Consider the following 18,064-nt stretch of genomic DNA (forward strand, 5'->3'; position numbering starts at 1 on the left):
CCACATGTAATAGGCCTGTTATGAGATCTGAATATGCCTTGGCTCCTGTATTATAAGGGTGGGGTTTTATTTTATATCATCCCCATTTTTTAAATTAAAAAAAAAAAGAAGCACACAGAAGTTAAGTAACTGCCTAAGTAAGTGGTAGAGCTGGGCTTCAAAGCAACACAATCTGGTTCTGGGGTTTGTGTGGCTAATCAAACATTTATTGCTTCCTATATAATTTGTAGCATCCTCTTTCCCTCTTTGCTTTGACTGCCAGGAAACTTGGAGCTGTGGCTTCTTTTTTGCTCTGTCACAGTTGCTATTCTTAGAAAACTTGACCTAGCATTTCTGCTATAATTAGTCAATGTTTCATTTTTCTTGCCTCCTTCTCCACTGGCCTTTGGTCCAGGCTTTCATTACTCCTTGATTCTTGCTCTTTAATTAACCATCAAATAGGCTTGTGGCTACAATGGAAACCATCTCAAAACCCTTGTGGGAATAGAAAGGATGAAGTGAATCAGTGAGATGAACAGAGACTATTTCTTGCCCAACTGATCCAGCTGGACACAGTCAGTACCAAATGGACGTCTTTAAGCAACTTTTCTATGACCAACACCTTGCTTTGTGAAGTGGAGGTCATAACAATGAACCCACGTTGGTCCCAGTGTTTGTTAAAGAGATGCTAACTGCTGAAATAGAGAAATCCTGAGAGATCAGTGTCTGAACACTAAGTAGAAGTTGGTTCAACGTGGTACCATTCAGTCAAGCGACTTGAGTGAAACCCGGGCTGACCAAGGTTCTCCCGTGTTCAACACGTGATTTCCCAAGTTCACCTGTGTTGGCATGCAGTTGGCGTGCGTGTGTGCTAAGTCAGTCGTGTCCAACTCTTTGAGACCCTATGGACTGTAGCCCGCCAGGCTCCTCTGTCCACAGGATTCTCCAGTCAAGAATACTGGAATGGGCTGCCACACCCTCCTCCAGGGGATCTTCCTGACTCAGGGATTGAACCTGTGTCTCCTGCATTGGCAGGCAGTTGCTTTACCAGTAGCACCACCTGGGAAGCCCATGCAGTTGGCAGACAGAGGGAAAAGACAGAGCTTTGAGAAAGCATACATAGTTTTTAAGTTGGATTTGGCCTGGACACGGCACACATCGTCCTGCCCATAGCCCACTGTCACATACTTAGTTGCAAGGGGTGCTGGAAAATGTAGTCTGGGCTGCTTTTCTCTGAAGCAACTCTACACATGGAAGAGGAACATCTTTGGTGAATAGCTGGTGTTGTTTCAGTTCACAAAGACTTAAAATTATTGAACCTTAATAAAATGGCTAAGAATACCACGCGGTGTATACTATGGTCATGAGAAGGGCAATGGTCTTCCTCTGTTTACAAGGAACCATGAGCAAAATGAAGTATTCACATTTTAGACCAAACATATTTGTTCAACAGAGGAAAGGATTATGGTGGGAGAGAGAGAGTTCGTCATGCTACGAACTATTGAAGCAGAGGCTGAATTTTCCCTATGATGAAGGGTCTAGAAGGAGTCAGATAAGATGCCTCCTACTAGTCCTGCTAACTTTGAGCTGCTCTACTAGGCTCCAGGGGGCTTCCTGGGTGGTGCAGTGGTAAAGAATCCGCCTGCCAATGCAGAGAGGCAAGAGATGCAGGTTTGATCCCTAGGTAGGGAAGATGGCAACCCATTCCAGTATTCTTGCCTGGAAAAATCCCATGGACAGAAGAGTCTGGTGGGCTATATAGTCCATGGGGTTGCAAAGAGTCGGACACGACTGAGCATGTATGCAACGCGCTAGGCTCCAGAGTCACCTCTGAGCACTTATTTTGTGTCAAGTTCCAAGTGGCGTTTGGGGGACCCAGAAACAAAGGAGACGGGGTTCTGACTCTCAGGTTACTCACTGTAATGAGTTGAAATAGGACATCTGGGAAGCAGGACAGTGGAATGGCTTGAGCTCCAGAAACAGGAGACTGGCATTGAACTCCTAGCTGTGTGACATTGCAGAAACCACTTGACCTCTCTGGTTCTCAGTTTCCTCATTTATAACATAGGGACAATAGTTATCTTCATAGATTCTGAGCGCTCAGAGACACAGTTACTTTAGCGCATTTGTAGCATAGCACCTGGTAGGTAGTGAGCACTTCTTTATCTGTAGCAATATTTTTATGATGTCACTTCACTTTTCCAGCCTTCGGTTTCTCATCCGTAGAATGAAATTAACCAACTTCCATCACGCGATTGGAATCTCGCTGGGCTGTGGGGTCTGGGGTCTGCCGTTTCTTCTTGCATCGTACTCATTATGTCAGGACGAGAAGATCATGGACCACAACCGGCATCGTCCTGGGACACAGCAGGAACCTGAGCGAACCAGGACGCGATTTCCTGGCTGCGCTCCCGGGAAGGACGTTTGTGCTGGGTCCCATCCCCCGGCCGGTCCGCCTCAGGAAACGCGGAGAGAAAGCCAGGAACCAGGCCTGCCGGGCCCCGCGGCCCCTCCGCGCCTCCCCCACTCGGCTGCCCCGGACTGCAGGAAGCCGGCCGGCGGGAACGCCCTGCCCGGCGGGTGGGAACGGCCTCGCCGGCTTCCCAGGCCCGCGGCGGCGTGGAGCTGTCACTGCGGTAGGCGCGCCGCCTCCCCCGCCGCTCGCGCTCCCGCTGCAGTCGGTCCATCAGGATCGCAGGCAAGCGCCGCAGCCCCGGTCACGGGCGCCCGAGCCCAGCGGCCTGGGTCCCGCGGGCGCCAGCGCCCACACGGCACAGAGCCCGCGCCGCGCGGGGCCGGACTGGGGAGGGAGAGGTGGCCGAGCCTCTCTTTGCGGAGTGAGACGCTGAGGCCCCAGGGTTTGTAGGTGAGTGGTCCAAGGTCACGGCTAGTAAGCTATAGGGCGGAATTCGACCCATGGGCTGCTTGAATCTAAAGTTTGTGTCTTTAGTCTGTGGACCTTGTTCAGGTTGGTGAGGGGCTCGGGAGGGTCCAGGTTTTATGGAGGCCCGAGAACAGGAGGCCTGATTCTGGGGGTAATTGATGACCTCATAGAGGTCTGTGAACGCCTGGATTTTGTGCAAAGCATGTTGTAGGTTGCATTTTTTTTTTTTCCTCAAAGTGTCTGTGACTCCAAAACGGTCTTAGCTTTCCAAGGTGCAGGGGTTGATGCTGGGTTTTTGAGGGCCTGATCCTCCTCTATAGTCTTTGTAGCATCTTACGAATGTCTCTGCAGGGGAGGGGCTTGGGATCTCTAAAGGTTCCCAGGATCTTTCTCCTGGATCTTGAGAATCTTTTTATGGAGGTCCGGGGTCTGTCTCTGAATGTGAGGTCCCCATGGGGCCCTGGTGTCTTGTCTGAGGTTCTGAGAATCTCACTGTAAGGTTCCCATGGTGTGAGTTCTAAACCTGGGCCTCATGATGCCTATGAACCCCCTGAAATTGCAGGCAAGATTCTGTGGGTCTGTCTGTGTCCATGCAGTTCCTAGGAGAGGTTTCTTGGATTTCACCAGATTCTCTAAGAGGGCTCTGACCCCTCAATCTGGGGAAAATATTGCTTTGGAGCATCCTATGTTAGGCCTTGTTCCCTCTCCCTAGTAAGAGTCGGGAAAAAATAGGAGAGAGGAGATAAAAGGCGGTGTTGTCTAGCAGAGGAATATGTGTTTGGGAGTGAGGCCTTCTGGGTTAAAATCCCAGCTTGACCACTTACCAGCTGTGTGACCTTGACCAAATTTCTTAACCTCTCTGAGCCTCAAGTCCACCTCCTCTAGGAAACCTTCCCTGTGTCCAGAATTCAATTAAGTCCCCACTCCACATTCCCCAAGCTCTCACTCACCTGGCCTGATACTCTGTGGGATTTAATGCAGTTGTTATGAAGTAATTAATTGTGCTTAATATTTTCTTGTCCCTCCACCCACCAGTCTTTTTTGTTTGATTTGGTTTTTGAAACTTTTTTTTTGAGCACTGCTTAAAAAAAAAAAACTTTTAATTTACTTATTTGGCTGCTTTGGGTCTTAGTTGCCATATAGGACATGTTTGTTGGATCATGCAGGATCTTTCACTGTGGCTCATGAATTCTCTAGCTGTGGCACATAGGCTTCTGTAGTTGTGGCATGGGCTTAGTTGCTCTGTAGTATGTGGGATTTTTGTTCCCTGACCGGGGATTGAACCTGCAGCCCCTGCATTGTAAGGTGGATTCTTAACCACTGCACCACCAGGGAAGTCCCTTCATCAGTCCTAAGGTCCAAGAAGGCAGGGACCTTTGCTGTCTTACACATGTTAGGCTCTCAACCATTTGTTATGAAATAAAGAAAAGAATGAAGGAACCGAGGAAACACCAGACCCTGTCCTGGAGGCAGAAAGGGAACAGAAATGAATAAGCATCGTTTCCCTCCTTGAGAAGGTCCCAGGCTAGTGGCGGGAATAATATGCATTTATGTGAGGAAGACTGTCCTAAATGTGTTAACGGGGAGTAAAACATTCATGGGGATACACAGAAACAGGAATGTGCCAAGCGGAATCATTCCCAGAAGAGCTGATGTAACAACTTCTCTTTGTGATATAACTTCAGTTCAGTTCAGTCACTCAGTCATGTCCGACTCTTTGCGACCCCATGAATCGCAGCACGCCAGGCCTCCCTGTCCATCACCAACTCCTGGAGTCCACCCAAACCCATGTCCATTGAGTCGGTGATGCCATCCAACCATCTCATCCTCTGTCGTCCCCTTCTCCTCCTGCCCTCAATCTTTCCCAGCATCAGGGTCTTTTCCAATGAGTCAGCTCTTTGCATGAGGTGGCCAAAGTATTGGAGTTTCAGCCTCAACATCAGTCCTTACAATGAACACCCAGGACTGATCTTTAGGATGGACTGGTTGGATTTCCTTGCAGTCCAAGGGACTCTCAAGAGCCTTCTCCAACACCACAGTTCAAAAGCATCAATTCTTCAGCACTCAGCTTTCTTTATAGTCCAAATCTCACATCCATACATGACCACTGGAAAAACCATAGCCTTGAGTAGATGGACCTTTGTTGGCAAAGTAATGTCTCTGCTTTTTAATATGCTGTCTAGGTTGCTCATAACTTTCCTTCCAAGGAGTAAGCGTCTTTTAATTTCATGGCTGCAATCACCATTTGCCAGTGATTTTGGAGCCCAGAAAAGTAAAGTCAGCCACTGTTTCCACTGTTTCCCCATCTATCTGCCGTGAAGTGATGGGACTGGATGCCATGATCTTAGTTTTCTGAATGCTGAGCTTTAAGCCAACTTTTTCACTCTCCTCTTTCACTTTCATCAAGAGGCTCTTTAGTTCCTCTTCACCTTCTGCCATAAGGGTGGTGTCATCTGCATATCTGAGGTTATTGATATTTCTCCCCACAATCTGGATTCCAGCTTGTGCTTCTTCCAGCCCAGCGTTTCTCACGATGTACTCTGCATAGAAGTTAAATAAGCAGGGTGACAATATACAGCCTTGACGTACTCCTTTTCCTATTTGTAACCGGTCTGTTGTTCCATGTCCAGTTCTAACTGTTGCTTCCTGACCTGCGTACAGGTTTCTCAAGAGGCAGGTCAGGTGGTCTGGTATGCCCATCTCTTTCAGAATTTTCCATAGCTGATTGTGATCCACACAGTCAAAGGCTTTGGTATAGTCAATAAAGCAGAAATAGATGTTTTTCTGGAACTCTCTTGCTTTTTCGATGATCCATCGGATGTTGGCAAAAGCACTTAACTTACGTAAAATATCCAGGTATGCCCTAACTCCCGAGAGATGGGCAAACTGCTCCTGGAAGAGTTCAGTGACTTGCCCGAAGTCACCCAGGCCACCACAGTGGCTCACTCACTTTGGAATTCAGTTCTCCTACTTTAGGAACTGGGTTTTAATGTTGTGAAGGTCTTCCTTTAGATTCCTGCAGATGTGAGACTTTGGGCAAGTTACTTTACTTCCTTGAGCCTTGTTTTTCTAATCTGCAAGGTGGGAATAATGACTTTCCTAACCTGTATGGTGCTTGGTTTATAGTAAAAGATCTATAGGTGTTTGTTGAGTGAATGTGTTCACTCAACAAATGCATGTGTTGATGCGTGGTCTGAAATGTGAGGAGACTTAAAAGCCTGCCATTTGAGGGCTGGTAGGAGAAACTGAGGGTGGTTTTATCCCTTTCCACCCTCACTTTCTATGATCCTGTGAGACTTAAGCACTGGCCTCAACCACATTGTTCGATGCATCGTTTGCAAACCAACAGAAGTGAAGGAACTTGGGCTTGGTTAGCTTTCTTCTTACATGCGTCTTTACTGCCTCTTTTCTGATGACCAAGTAATACATCCTCCTTGTAAAAATTTAAATTACACAAGGATATAATGAGAGAAATTAGACTGCAGACAGGTTTAGGCACTGTGGGTATAAGATGCTGACAGACTGTTATTCCTTGGGAGGTGGGAATGGGGCACAGGACAGGGAGCAAAAAAAAAAAAAAAAATTCTTCCTGTGTAAAGGTTTCTCCTCCTGGCCTTGCCGTGGTTCCTGGGAATTCTGTTCAGAGTCCTGCCTCTGACTATAGCATTGAAAAGTTCAACTGCAGCTAAGGGCTGGGGAGATGGAGAAGGTGAGAATTGTCTGGGCGGGGCTTTCCTTGGAATGCCATGAAGAATGAGGTGGAACCTGTAGAATTTTCTATGGCTTATGAAGAGTTGGCCCAGATGTCCATTGCTGAATACACCTTGTAGCTATGTCTTCATCCTTTTTCCCCTCTCTTAGCATTCAGTAGAGTCTTTTTTGAAAATTCCTGCTATATATACACACAGGCACAGATACAAAGAAAGCAAAGCAAAAAGCAAGGAGAAAAGGTGAAGATTTCTTATTTAGTTTTTTATATTCTCCATTAAAAAATTTCTTTCTTTTGTCTTTGGCTGTGTCCGGTCTCAGCTGTGGTGCCCCGGATCTTCTTTGCCACACAGACTCTGTAGCTGTGGCACACAGGCTTCAGGAGTTGTGGTGCATGGGCTTAGTTGCTACTTAGCATGTGAGATCTTAGTTCCGACCAGGGATCGAACCTGCATCGCCTGCATCAGAGGGCAGATTCTTAACCATTGGACCACCAAAGAAGTCCCCAATATTCTCCTTTTTAGTGCATGTACTAAGTATATAATTATAATTATGAGATCCTGCTACACCTGTAATTCTGCAACTTTTGTTTGTTTAACAATATCCAGTAGTCACCTTTTATTGGTTATTCATGAAAATCTCCTCCATTCCTTTTACCAAATGAGCTTCTCATGGTCAGGACTGTTACTTCCAGTCCACATGCCAGCACATGAGAGGCCTTACCGGGAGGTCCTGCTGGAGTAGTAACAGCAGCCGCTATATCCTGACATGAACTAGATGCCAGGCTCTGAACTCAGCTCCTTCACACGTTATGCCATTTGATCCTCACAGCCCCTGTGCCACTGTATGAAATAGGTACTGTTATTATTCACATTTTTCAGATGATAAACTGAGGTGCAGACAATTGAAAGCCCAAGGTCACACAACTGGTAGGTGGTAGAATTGAGATTTGAATCCTGATCTGGCCTGTGCCAAGGCTCAAATGAATGAATAGGTGGCTGATGGGGTCATGGGTCCTGGAGAGAAAGTTCTATCTTCAGAACCTCCCCTGTATGTCCTGGGTTCTCACTTTCAAGTGTCTGCAATGCTTGGAATCAGCACATAGGAGGGACTTAGTCAAGGCCCTTTCTTTGCCGGCAGCAATCCTGTGGCTGTGCCTTCCTTTCATGGGAAGTGGCATTTTTGAATCTCTTATTCTAAAAATAAGCTGCAATTTGTTAGGAGCCCTTGAGGACCAGCCCAGGCAATTCAGAACAGCCATTTGCCTGTCAGCCTCGCAGGAAATTAATCAGAACCCCAAAGCCTTTTCCCTCTTCCCACAGGCCAGCACTCTGGAAACGCCCAGTGCCTTGCTACAGCTCTGCTAGAAGACTGTGGGGGTGTCAAGGGCAGTTTAACACAGATCCATCTCTCTGTAAGGAAAATGAGAGGAGAGAGGTATGAGGGAGAACCAGGTCAGCTCTGCTGCCAAAGATGAGAACTCGAAGGAGTCCCCAACCTGGATGGGTGCTGAGTGACAGAGACACCCCTGGGTATCAGCTGTGACTCTGCAGAATCCACCGGGGGTCTAGAAACTGGAGTTCCTATCCCAGTGGCCATGCTGGGGAGGGCCCCTCTCAGAGTGTCTATTTCTCTCTCAGCTCCTTAAAGTCTCCCACTATGAAATGATTGAGTGTATCATCACTAGGGATGCTATCTGGTGTTAGGAACTAGAAACAGTATTGCTGATAATAATAATAACAGCAACAATAATAAATAAGAATGGCAGCTACATCATTTGTGGAGCACCGTGGTTGGTGCTTTCCACACAGTGTCTTCTATGATTTTAAAACAAACAGCACAGTGACTGTCTTAATATGCCCATTTGACAGATGAGGAGAATGAGTTTCAAAGAGAGGTAGTATGGGCCAGAACATGGATATATCATCCCAAGGTTTTCTGACATCAGAACCTGAGCTCCACAAACTTATGTGTGGGTTCTGACCTCAAGGAAGTGAGGAAGTGCTAAGAAACAAAGGGGAGGTCAGTTTGACATAAGTTAAAATGTGTTTGTGCCCACATAAGAGTTAACACAATGCCATGGGCAATCAGGGAAGGGAGAGTCAGCTTCTGGCTGGGGGAAACTAGGAGGAGTTGTAAACTGAGATGAGACAGTAAGGGCAGAGCATGAGCAATGGGCAGATATGGGAAAGCAGTGGGTGTGTGCTAGGGGAAGTTTGGATAAACTGTGTGTGTGTGTGTTTGTAAAGGTAGGAAGAGATCAGACCAGGCCAGGCATTTGGCCTTTATTCCATAGGCAATAAGGAGCTTACACAAGCGATGTCTCAAGAGACCAGCTATGCTGCTGCAGTCAGAGAGGAAGAGGGCCTCCGTGCATCTGTGTCCCGGCTTGTGAATGCAACTCTGTGCCAGTACGTGGGAGGGCACCAGCCAGGAGAGCGTCTAGAGCTGTGTCCTGTACCATGCTGGGGCTAGGTCTTGAACTCCCTTCTAAGGCCCCCCTCCCCACTTCTCTGGGCCCCCAGGGTGCTTTGCACATAGTATAGTTCCACAGGAAAGTCACAGTATTATTGGAGGGCCCTTTGAGACCATCTGGTCATGGCCCCCTCCCATTTTAAAGGCAACAGGAGGGAACGCAGACAGCAAAGGACTTCCCTAGGATCACACAAGGAATTAATAGCGGAGGTGGGGACTGGAACCCACCATGCCTTCTGAGTTCAAGCTGAGTTCCTTTTCTACATTTTGCTGAGTAATAGAAATAGTATTTGTTGAGAGATTACTCCATACCAGGCTCTGGGCTAAATACCTTTACATGGATTATCTCATTTAATCCCACAATCCCCTGAGAATGCCCCTCTTGAAAACAAGTCTTGTCTTCCATTTCGGTTTGCCACCGCGCCTAGCACAGGCGCTGGGCACTCTAGCTAGACCGGCAGTAGAAACTTGGAATAGTTCAAGTCCTAGAGAGGGGGGAAAAGGCAAGATGAAGGGGCGGGACCGTCGATCAGCCCCGCCCCTCAAAGAAGCCACGCCCTCCAGGACCCTGACGTCACAAGATAGTCCCGCCCCTCATTGTCAGTCCCGGGAGCCGGAGGAGGCGCCGGCCGCCGGGAGCTGAGCGCCGGATCCCGTGGCGGGCGGGAGTGCGGGCCGGAGCCGCTGAGGTGAGGAGTCCGCGGTGAAGTGGCGGGAGGGCGGCGCGGGAGGCCGGGTGGCCGGGCTGGCGGGCGGAGAGAGGAGAGCGCTCAGAGGGGCGGCTTGCCCCGCCAAAGGGGGTCGGGGCACCCAGGGGTGACCGGGCAGAACCGGCGGGCGCACCCTGGCGAGGGCGGGCGCGGGTGAGGTGTGTGGAGTTGAAGTGGGGGGTAGAGTTTGAGCGGCATTTCGGAGAAAGAGCTCCGAAGGGGACATCTCTGGAGCCAGACCTTGAGAATTCTTTTAGAGTTGAGAGATTTTTTTTTTTCTTTTTTTTCTCCTTTGGAGGGTGGGGGGGGGGTGGAGGGAAGGTTCTGAGAGACTTCTTGGTGGGAGAGCGAGAATCTGAGGTTAAAAAAAAATGTTTGGGGCCAAGAGCTGAGGGGAACGTGTTTGAGGGGGCAGAGGAGGAGTTTGGGGGTCGAGTTTGGGAGTTGTGTGTGTGGGGGTGGTAGTGGTGGGGAGACGCGCGGGGCGCAGGGGCCCGGTGGGGGGCGGGGAGCGGCTCGGCCGGGAGGGGTGGGGGGGAGCCGGGACCGCCGGGGAGGGGGGCTGCGCGGGGCCCGCGGGCACCCGGGGAGGAAGGAAGTGATCTTACAGGAAGAGCCCGGGAGCTCCCGAGGAGGAGGAGGAGGAGGAGGAGGAGGAGGAGAGATTTGGGAGCGCGCGGGCCGGCTTGCGGGCAGGGCTGCTGGGCCCGGCGGCGGGGGCGGGGGCGCGGGCCGGGCGGGGGAAGGGCTCCGCCGCAGCCGTCGGTCGGCCCGCAGCACCGGCCCCGCGCGCCCCGGCCCGATGCTGCTCTCGCGGCCAGACCGCTGAGCCGGGAAGGAATTCGAGGCATTCGCTTTGTTTAAGTTGCCAGTAGACAGTCCTCAGGACTAATTAATGGTGGAATCTGCTGGGGGACGCGGGCGAGCCGGGCCGGGGCCGCCCCTCGCCCGCCCGCCGGCCGGCCGGCCGCCGCGGTGAACTTTCCGCAGCGCGCGCGGCCCGCCTCTCCGCGCACTGCCCCCCCTCCAGCCCCGCGCGGGGCGGGGAAGGAGCCATGGCTTCCCGGAGCGCAGGAATGAAGTGCGGTTTCTGGGGCCGGTGGCCTCGGGCGGCGAAGGCTGCTGAAGGAAGCTCGGCGTCCCCGGGGCGGCCGGGCTGGGGGTGTTCGGAGCGGGGAGTAGAGAGCTCCCTGGGGTGCCTGCGGTTTCTGTTAATAACCTTGGAGGAGGCTCTGCGAGCCGAGAAAGACCATCTTGCTTTGGAGCATCTGTTTCTTCATCGCGTCAGCCCCTTTCCTTACGCTGCAGAGCTTGTTGTGGCTTGTTTCGGAAATGCCGAGACCAGTGCTCACACTTGAAGGGTGGGAGAGGGGAAGAGAATAGGCAGCGCCCCCCCCCCCCACCCCCTTCCAAAAAAAAAGAAAAAGAAAAAAAATTCCCTGCAGTGTGATCTCCAGAAAGCCACAGACACTGCAGATTCCCCGTCGCACCTCCACTGACATGAATGACCTTGAATGAAAGGAATTGTGCCTCTAGTGCTTTATCTGTCGAAGGAGGAGAAAATACCCTCTGGACCTCCCTGCCTTTTAGGGATATTTCGAGAGGTGGGGTTTGTTCAGGGCATTTTACAGACTGCTGCACTTCTGGCCTAAGGAGTTGAACTGGTGTCAGTGCCAGGGGAATTCAGATCGCCTGTTAAGATTTTACTACCTAAGATTAGGGAGGGAGGTGTTTGGATTTTAGGGGGATGTTTCCCTTCGGAGGATCTGTACAGTATGTTCCAGATGATTTTCTGTTACTTTGTGTGCAGCCTTGGTGGCATTCATGTGGTTAAAATGAATAACCCCCATAGAAAAAATTCTTTTCTTGTTAGAAATAATTATTTTGCTCAGAATTCCCCTTGGGGCAGATGAAGGTTTTGCTCAATTTACTCAGAAGAATTTTCCAGGTTTCTAAAATTAAATCACTTCTAAACATAGTAACTGAAGTTTGAAGAACTGGAAATGGTGGGATGGGAGGAAAGTATGAACAAGGCAGAAAATAGGAATTGTAAATTAACTTTGATTAATAGATATTTTCTTACTCTTAAATAATTGAAGACCAAGAAAGGGAACTAATCATGTGCCCAGTAATTGTACTGGGTGATACTGGTCTCCTTTAGTTTTCACAACAATGCTGTGAGATGGTAGTTGGCATCCCTGTTTCACAGATGAGCAAACTGAAGCTGACTTTGCTAAGTGTGTGCGTATAACTAGTAAGAAGTGGAGCTGGAATTCAAACCCAAGTTTGTTTCTAAGGTCCACTGTGCATATTGGGAGTTGGAGTTGGGAGCCAGGAGCCTAGTTTCTAGGCCTTTGAGTCAGCTGCTGGGTCACCATGGATCCTAGAATGAGTCAATTAAGTCTATTCCCCGATAATACTGTCTTCTGGCAATGTTGTCAGTAAGTTTTGAGATATTTCTTTTTTTTTTTGATAGAAAGATAAACATAAGGCTGTGGTGGTGATATATGCAGTAGGTGCTTAATTTTTTTCTTGTGATGGAAGCATTTGTATTAAAATAGCATAGATTTCATTGATGTGATGGAAGATGATGGATAGCTAATGGTCCTTCTGCTGTAGAGGCCATCATTAAGGTGACATTCATAATAAAAAATGGAGCCATTTTTCATGGAACATGGCTTTTGAGGACAGTATTAGTTTATGAGTAGAGCATACACATTACATACAGGTAGGACCCAGATAGTCAAGCTGAAAGATGTGATATAAACTTTGATGCACATAGTAGATGCTCAGTAAATATTTGCTGGATGAATGAATGCATGCATTCTCTTGTTAAAAAAAAAGTCAGCTTTATTGAGGTATAATTTACATACAATAAGATTCACCAGTTTGAAATGTACAGTTTAATGAGCTTTGATAAACACATACAGTTGCGTAATCACCAGGACCACCTTTGTTTGTTTAAACGGTGTGTTATCTCTTAGCTATTGGTTAGCAGAATGGTCAGTTGGGAATGTTGTGAAGTTTCTATGTTTAGAATCAATACTGGTGAGATCAGAGTGAATACTAGAGAGTCAGCGTGCCAACTGTGTAGGAAACAGCGGGAACTCTAAGTGTTTAATGGTGAGGTGGATGAGAAGAGTGAGAGGCAGAGATGGGGACACTTGTCAGATCAGCAGAAAGATGAATTCATGAGGAACCAGGTTTTCATTACTTTTTAGGACGGGGGTATACTGTGGGGAAAATAAAAATTACCTGAAAATTTGTTAATGACTTGAACTTTTATTTTTGTATCTTTTTGGAAATGGTAGCTCTTGAAGTATGAAACTTAACATCTTTGGCTATACTTAAGGAGTACTTTACACATTACGGTTGTTCAAATAATTCTGAAGGGTGCGGATGCCATAAAATGATTAAAGGCCTTGCCCTTCCACCTGCGATAGAATATCCTTAGTGTTAATCTCTAACTTGTTTTAGCTAATTCCACAAAGGGAATACATTAGGTAGGAATTGCATCTTGCTGGGGAAACATAGAGTGTCTTTTTCTTCTCTTAATTTCTCAAGTCACTGCACCTGTCCCAATCTGCTTTAGGACAAGTCTCTGTCTTAGAACAGAGAAGGCAATAGCACCCTACTCCAGAACTCTTGCCTGGAAAATCCCATGGATGGAGGAGCCTGGTAGGCTGCAGTCCATGGGGTCGCTAAGAGTTGTACACGACTGAGCGACTTCCCTTTCGCTTTTCACTTCCATGCATTGGAGAAGGAAATGGCAACCCACTCCAGTGTTCTTGCCTGGAGAATCCCAGGGACGGGGGAGCCTGGTGGGCTTCCGTCTATGGGGTCGCACAGAGTCGGACATGACCGAAGCGACTTAGCAGCAGCAGCAGCAGCTGTCTTAGAAAAAGCTTGAAACCACTTTATCTGAAGTGCTAGAAGACACGTGTTTATCTTTGACCCCCCTTGTATTATTTTTTTTCCCCCACTGCACGGCATGGGAATGCAGGATATTAGTTCCCCAACCAGGGATTGAACCTGTGCCCCCTGCAGTGGAAGTGCAGAGTCTTAACCACTGGACTGCGAGGGAAGTTCCTTTCTTGTTTTTCCTTATCCATGCTGTTTCTCTATGTTGACTCTTATATAATTCTCTTCTCCCACCTTTGAATCTTGAGAATGGAAACCCATTTGACCCTCCATATACCATTGCTGCTGCTGCTTAGTCACTCAGCCATATACCATTAGGAAATGATAAATTAAAATACAGTCTACCAACTCCACATTTTAGGTGGTGATAGAAAATAATAACTATGAGGTGGTCATTATCCTCTGTACATGAGGGAGCTGAGCTCAGAGCAGGTACTGCCAGAGCTGGTGGGGGCAGACTTGATTTCAGCTCAGATATGATTGATGCTCAAGTTTAGAATCTTTCTGTTTCATCACACGGTTGGTTTGGAGTTGGGACAGCAAGAGAAGAGCTTGAAAATACCATATAAAAATAAAAGTTAAAAGATAACAAGCATTGCTAAACTTCTTAGGCATTGCTATTTTCATCTATTACTTTTTAATTTTTTTTAATTTCTAGAGGTACCTCCTTACATTCTAAGGAATTTATAGCTTATCTTTTATTGCATAACTCCCTTTCTGGACCTTATTCTTTATGAACATGGTACTTTGTATTCACTGGTTGCTTGACTTACCCTTTCCCCTGTATTATGTGTTTCTGAAAACTTCCACCAGGTTAATTTGTCAGTCAAGTCCTTCCAAGTATTTGCATGTGCTCCTCTGTTGCCATTTTATCTGGATAGAGTAATATTTTTAAAACATGTTACTAAAAACTTGCAAAAAAAATTGAAACATTATTACAAGTTTTGATTGAAGTATGTAGTATTTATATGTAGGAAAGTACATTTAAGAGTACAACTTGACGATTTTTTCACAAACTGAATATACTCATGTAACCAGCACGCAGATCAAGAAACAGTGTTACCGGGACCTAGAAGAAGCCCCTGTTGAGTTCCCTTCAGGTTCTTGCAGCCCTTCCACCCACCAAGGGTAATCAGCATCCTGATTTCTGTTAGATCCGGTTTTGTACTTTTGTGAAAATGGAATCGTACAGCATATACCCTTTTGGGTCTGCCTCCTTTTATTCAGCAGTATGTGAGTATGTAGAAACCTTTATTTGTTTATTTGGCTGTTCTGGGTCTTCATGTTGCTCAAGGGCTTTCGTAGTTGGGGTGAGCGGGGGTTCCTCTCTAGTTGTGGTGTGTGGGCTTCTCATTGCAGTGGTTTCTCTTGTTGCAGACCACAGACCCTAGAGCACACGGGCTTCAGTAGTAGTGGCAGGTGGGCTCAGTAGTTGTGTGGAACAGGCTTCGTTGCCCCTCAGCATGTGAAATCTTCCTAGACCAGGGATTGAACCCATGTCCCCTGCGTTGGCCAGCGGATTCTAAACCACTGGCACACAAGAGAAGTCCTGCAGAAACTTTTAATGGTTTTAACTTTCTTTGAGACTTAAATAAGATCCAAATTCGAACTTTCTCTTGGCCTGTAATGCTTTGTATAACCTGGCCCCTGGGTACCACTTCATCTTACGTTAGTTTCATGATCTGTTACGCTTCTCTCACACTAGCTGCTTATTTATTTTTAAACACAAGTTCTTTTCCTGTCTCAGGGCCTTTGTACATGGGGCTCTTTCTTTCTTGAACACTCTCTCCCCTGCACTTTGCCTGGCTGTCTCCTTCCAGCCTCAGCTTATGATTCAGAGATACTTTCCCTCATCATCTTATCTTGCTAGTCCTTTCTCGTTATTCCCTGTTACTGGCGTCTGTTGCCTCCCTTTATAACACCTGTTACAATTATAATGATATATCTGCTTGCCTGATTATTATCTGTCTTCCCCAGTAGACTTCACAGGGCCAGGAAACTCATCTGCTTTGTTCACCTAGTACGTAACACAGTGACTGACATGTAGTAAGTATTTAATAAATATTTAATGACCATATTCACAATTTAGCACATTTATTTCCACTATCTTTTGTCCTTTTCTCTCTTTTGCTGTTTACTTATTTCATTTTTCCATCCTTCAGGGCTCAGCTCAGTTCCTCATCTTTGAAGTCTGTCCTGACTTTGCAGTAGTGTTTCTTCTCCAAAATTTTGACATTTATTGCTGATACTCCTCAAGTTCTTAGTTAAGTCACACTAGCTTGTATCTCCTTAGTCAGGTCAGAAGCTTCTTACTTTCTCAAAAATCTTGTGGCTTGTAATGCTTGTACCCTTCGTGTTCTTGGTTAATCTGATTAGTTCGTATCTTAATTAATTAATTTGATCATAAGGTTCTTGATCAGAAGCGGGGTTTGTCTTAACTGGTACTCACCTCAATTCCTTTCACTGAGTTTTGGACATACTAGACCCTCAGTAGAGTTTTAGGTGATTGATCATAATGATGCTTATGTATAGGTAACAGTTTAGTTGCTTAAGCTTATTAACATTTTAATGAGAATTCTGCTTTGTGTTTTCTCTAATCAAAAGGCTGAGATGCCCCAGTTGCTTCAGGTGAGAAGGTACACGAGTCCATTCATGGTGCAGCTCCTTCTTTGGAATCTCACTGGCAAAAAGTGTACAGTTTCTTCTTGGAGTGACCCTTAATCAAGTGTTTGTCTAATGCTCAGATTAAGCTCTTAACTGAAATGAGATATTGGGTATACACCTCATTTGAATTACTTTGTTGAATAACATTTTATTTTGATATCAACAAAGAAAAATGTAAGCCACTTAAATCTGTTTAAAGCCACCTTCTCTGACTTGCCAATAAGCTCTCTCAGTAGTTATTCTTTTTTATTAAAGGTAGAAAAATGGGGGACTTCCTTGTTGGTCCAGTGGTTAAGATGCTTCCAATTCAAGGGGATCCCACATGCTTCTCGGTGTGGCCAAAAAAAGAAAAAAAGGTAGAAGAATGTATGTATGAATTTCCTATGTATTTACTTTAAGCCAGTTTAAGTGCAAATTTGAATTAGTAGTAACTGGGAGAGTTTAATTTAATATAAGTGTAACACAATTGTGTGGTAAATATAAATCTGTTTTAAGAGATACCTACTATGTATTCTAAGTTTCTTTTCTTTTATTTTGGCTGCCTGTACGACTTTGGGGATTGACTAGGGATTGAGTTCAGGCCCTCAGCAGTGAAAGCACAGTCCTAAACCTGCTGGACTGCTTGGGGATTCCTGATACTATGTGTTTTAAAGCAGTGATCATTTGACTTTTCTGATGGAACTATATCAGAAGATTATAGGGTAGCTTAATAATTGTTTTTTTGGAGTTATTGGACAGAGATGTTTAGGAAGTTTTGAGACATTGGAGTGATTTTTTTAACTTTCATCATCTTCTCACTGTTGCACTATTCTTTGGCAATTTAGAAATATTTTATGAAATCAGTCTATTGATTGATTTCTATCAATCAATAGACTATAAAAGTCTATAAAATCAGTCTATTTTATCTTTTACTCCAATTAGGTCAAGATAATAAGTATGGGTGAAATGCATTTACATTTATCCATACTTCAAAACAGTAGTAAACTTCAGTAATCAGAAGTTTCTTTTGAAGTGTGAAGAAGCAAATGATAAACTGTGGTGAATTCATTAAAACATTTTTTTTTCAGAATATATTACAAAGTTAGTATATATTCAACCTAATCTCCTACACTTTACACATTCACTGTAGAATTGTTTGTAATGTTGGCTTCTAAGCATCATGAGATCTCGAAGTACATTTCTGAATCATTAGATTTTATTCAAATAAAGCTTTATTAATGTGGTTTATTGTTTTCTGATTCTTTGACAGATTATTCATTTGTGTCTTATTTTCATACTTTGTTTTTGTTAAATAGCACCTTACCTTATAATAAGATTATGTAAAACTCTATGATTTCAGTTCTGTAGCCTCAGAAAGCCTTCATTTCCGTATTTTTAAGATGGTGAGAGTGGTTGTGAGGATTAAATAATTGAATGTATAAAAGTCTTTCCTGGTGGCTCAATGGTAAAGAATCCGCCTGCCAATGCAGGAGACACGGGTTTGATCCAGACCTGTGGGTTGAGAATATCCCTGGAGAAGGAGATAGCAACCCACTCCAGAATTCTTGCCTGGAAAATCCCATGGAGAGAGGATCCTGGTGAGCTGCAGTCCATGGGGTTGCAAAAGAGTTGAACACAGACTTAGTAACTAAACAAAACAAATGGATAAAAACACTTAGATCATAATGTTAGGGTGGGTCCCTCGTGGCAAAGATGGTAAAGAATCTGCCTGCAGTACAGGAGA

The 18,064-nt window shown here is 46.0% G+C and overlaps 1 protein-coding gene across 6 annotated transcripts in view; it reads left to right on the forward strand.

Moving 5' to 3' along the window:
• Positions 1 to 2,735: 2,735 nt before the first annotated feature.
• LUZP1 (leucine zipper protein 1) overlaps positions 2,736 to 18,064 on the forward strand; it is a 102,799-nt gene continuing 87,470 nt past the window's right edge. For 3 of the 6 annotated variants that reach the window (XM_025001504.2, XM_005203156.5, XM_005203158.5), the window contains exon 1: positions 9,682 to 9,735. The gene's annotated coding sequence lies outside the window, so the exon portion shown is untranslated. Of the gene's footprint in view, positions 2,846 to 9,636; positions 9,736 to 16,596; positions 16,708 to 18,064 lie in introns of those variants that run through there. The other 3 variants (XM_059874417.1, XM_005203159.4, NM_001205828.1) reach the window with 3 other exon arrangements.

The sequence above is a fragment of the Bos taurus genome, chromosome 2 (assembly GCF_002263795.3).
Source record: "Bos taurus isolate L1 Dominette 01449 registration number 42190680 breed Hereford chromosome 2, ARS-UCD2.0, whole genome shotgun sequence".
Lineage (NCBI taxonomy): Eukaryota > Metazoa > Chordata > Mammalia > Artiodactyla > Bovidae > Bos > Bos taurus.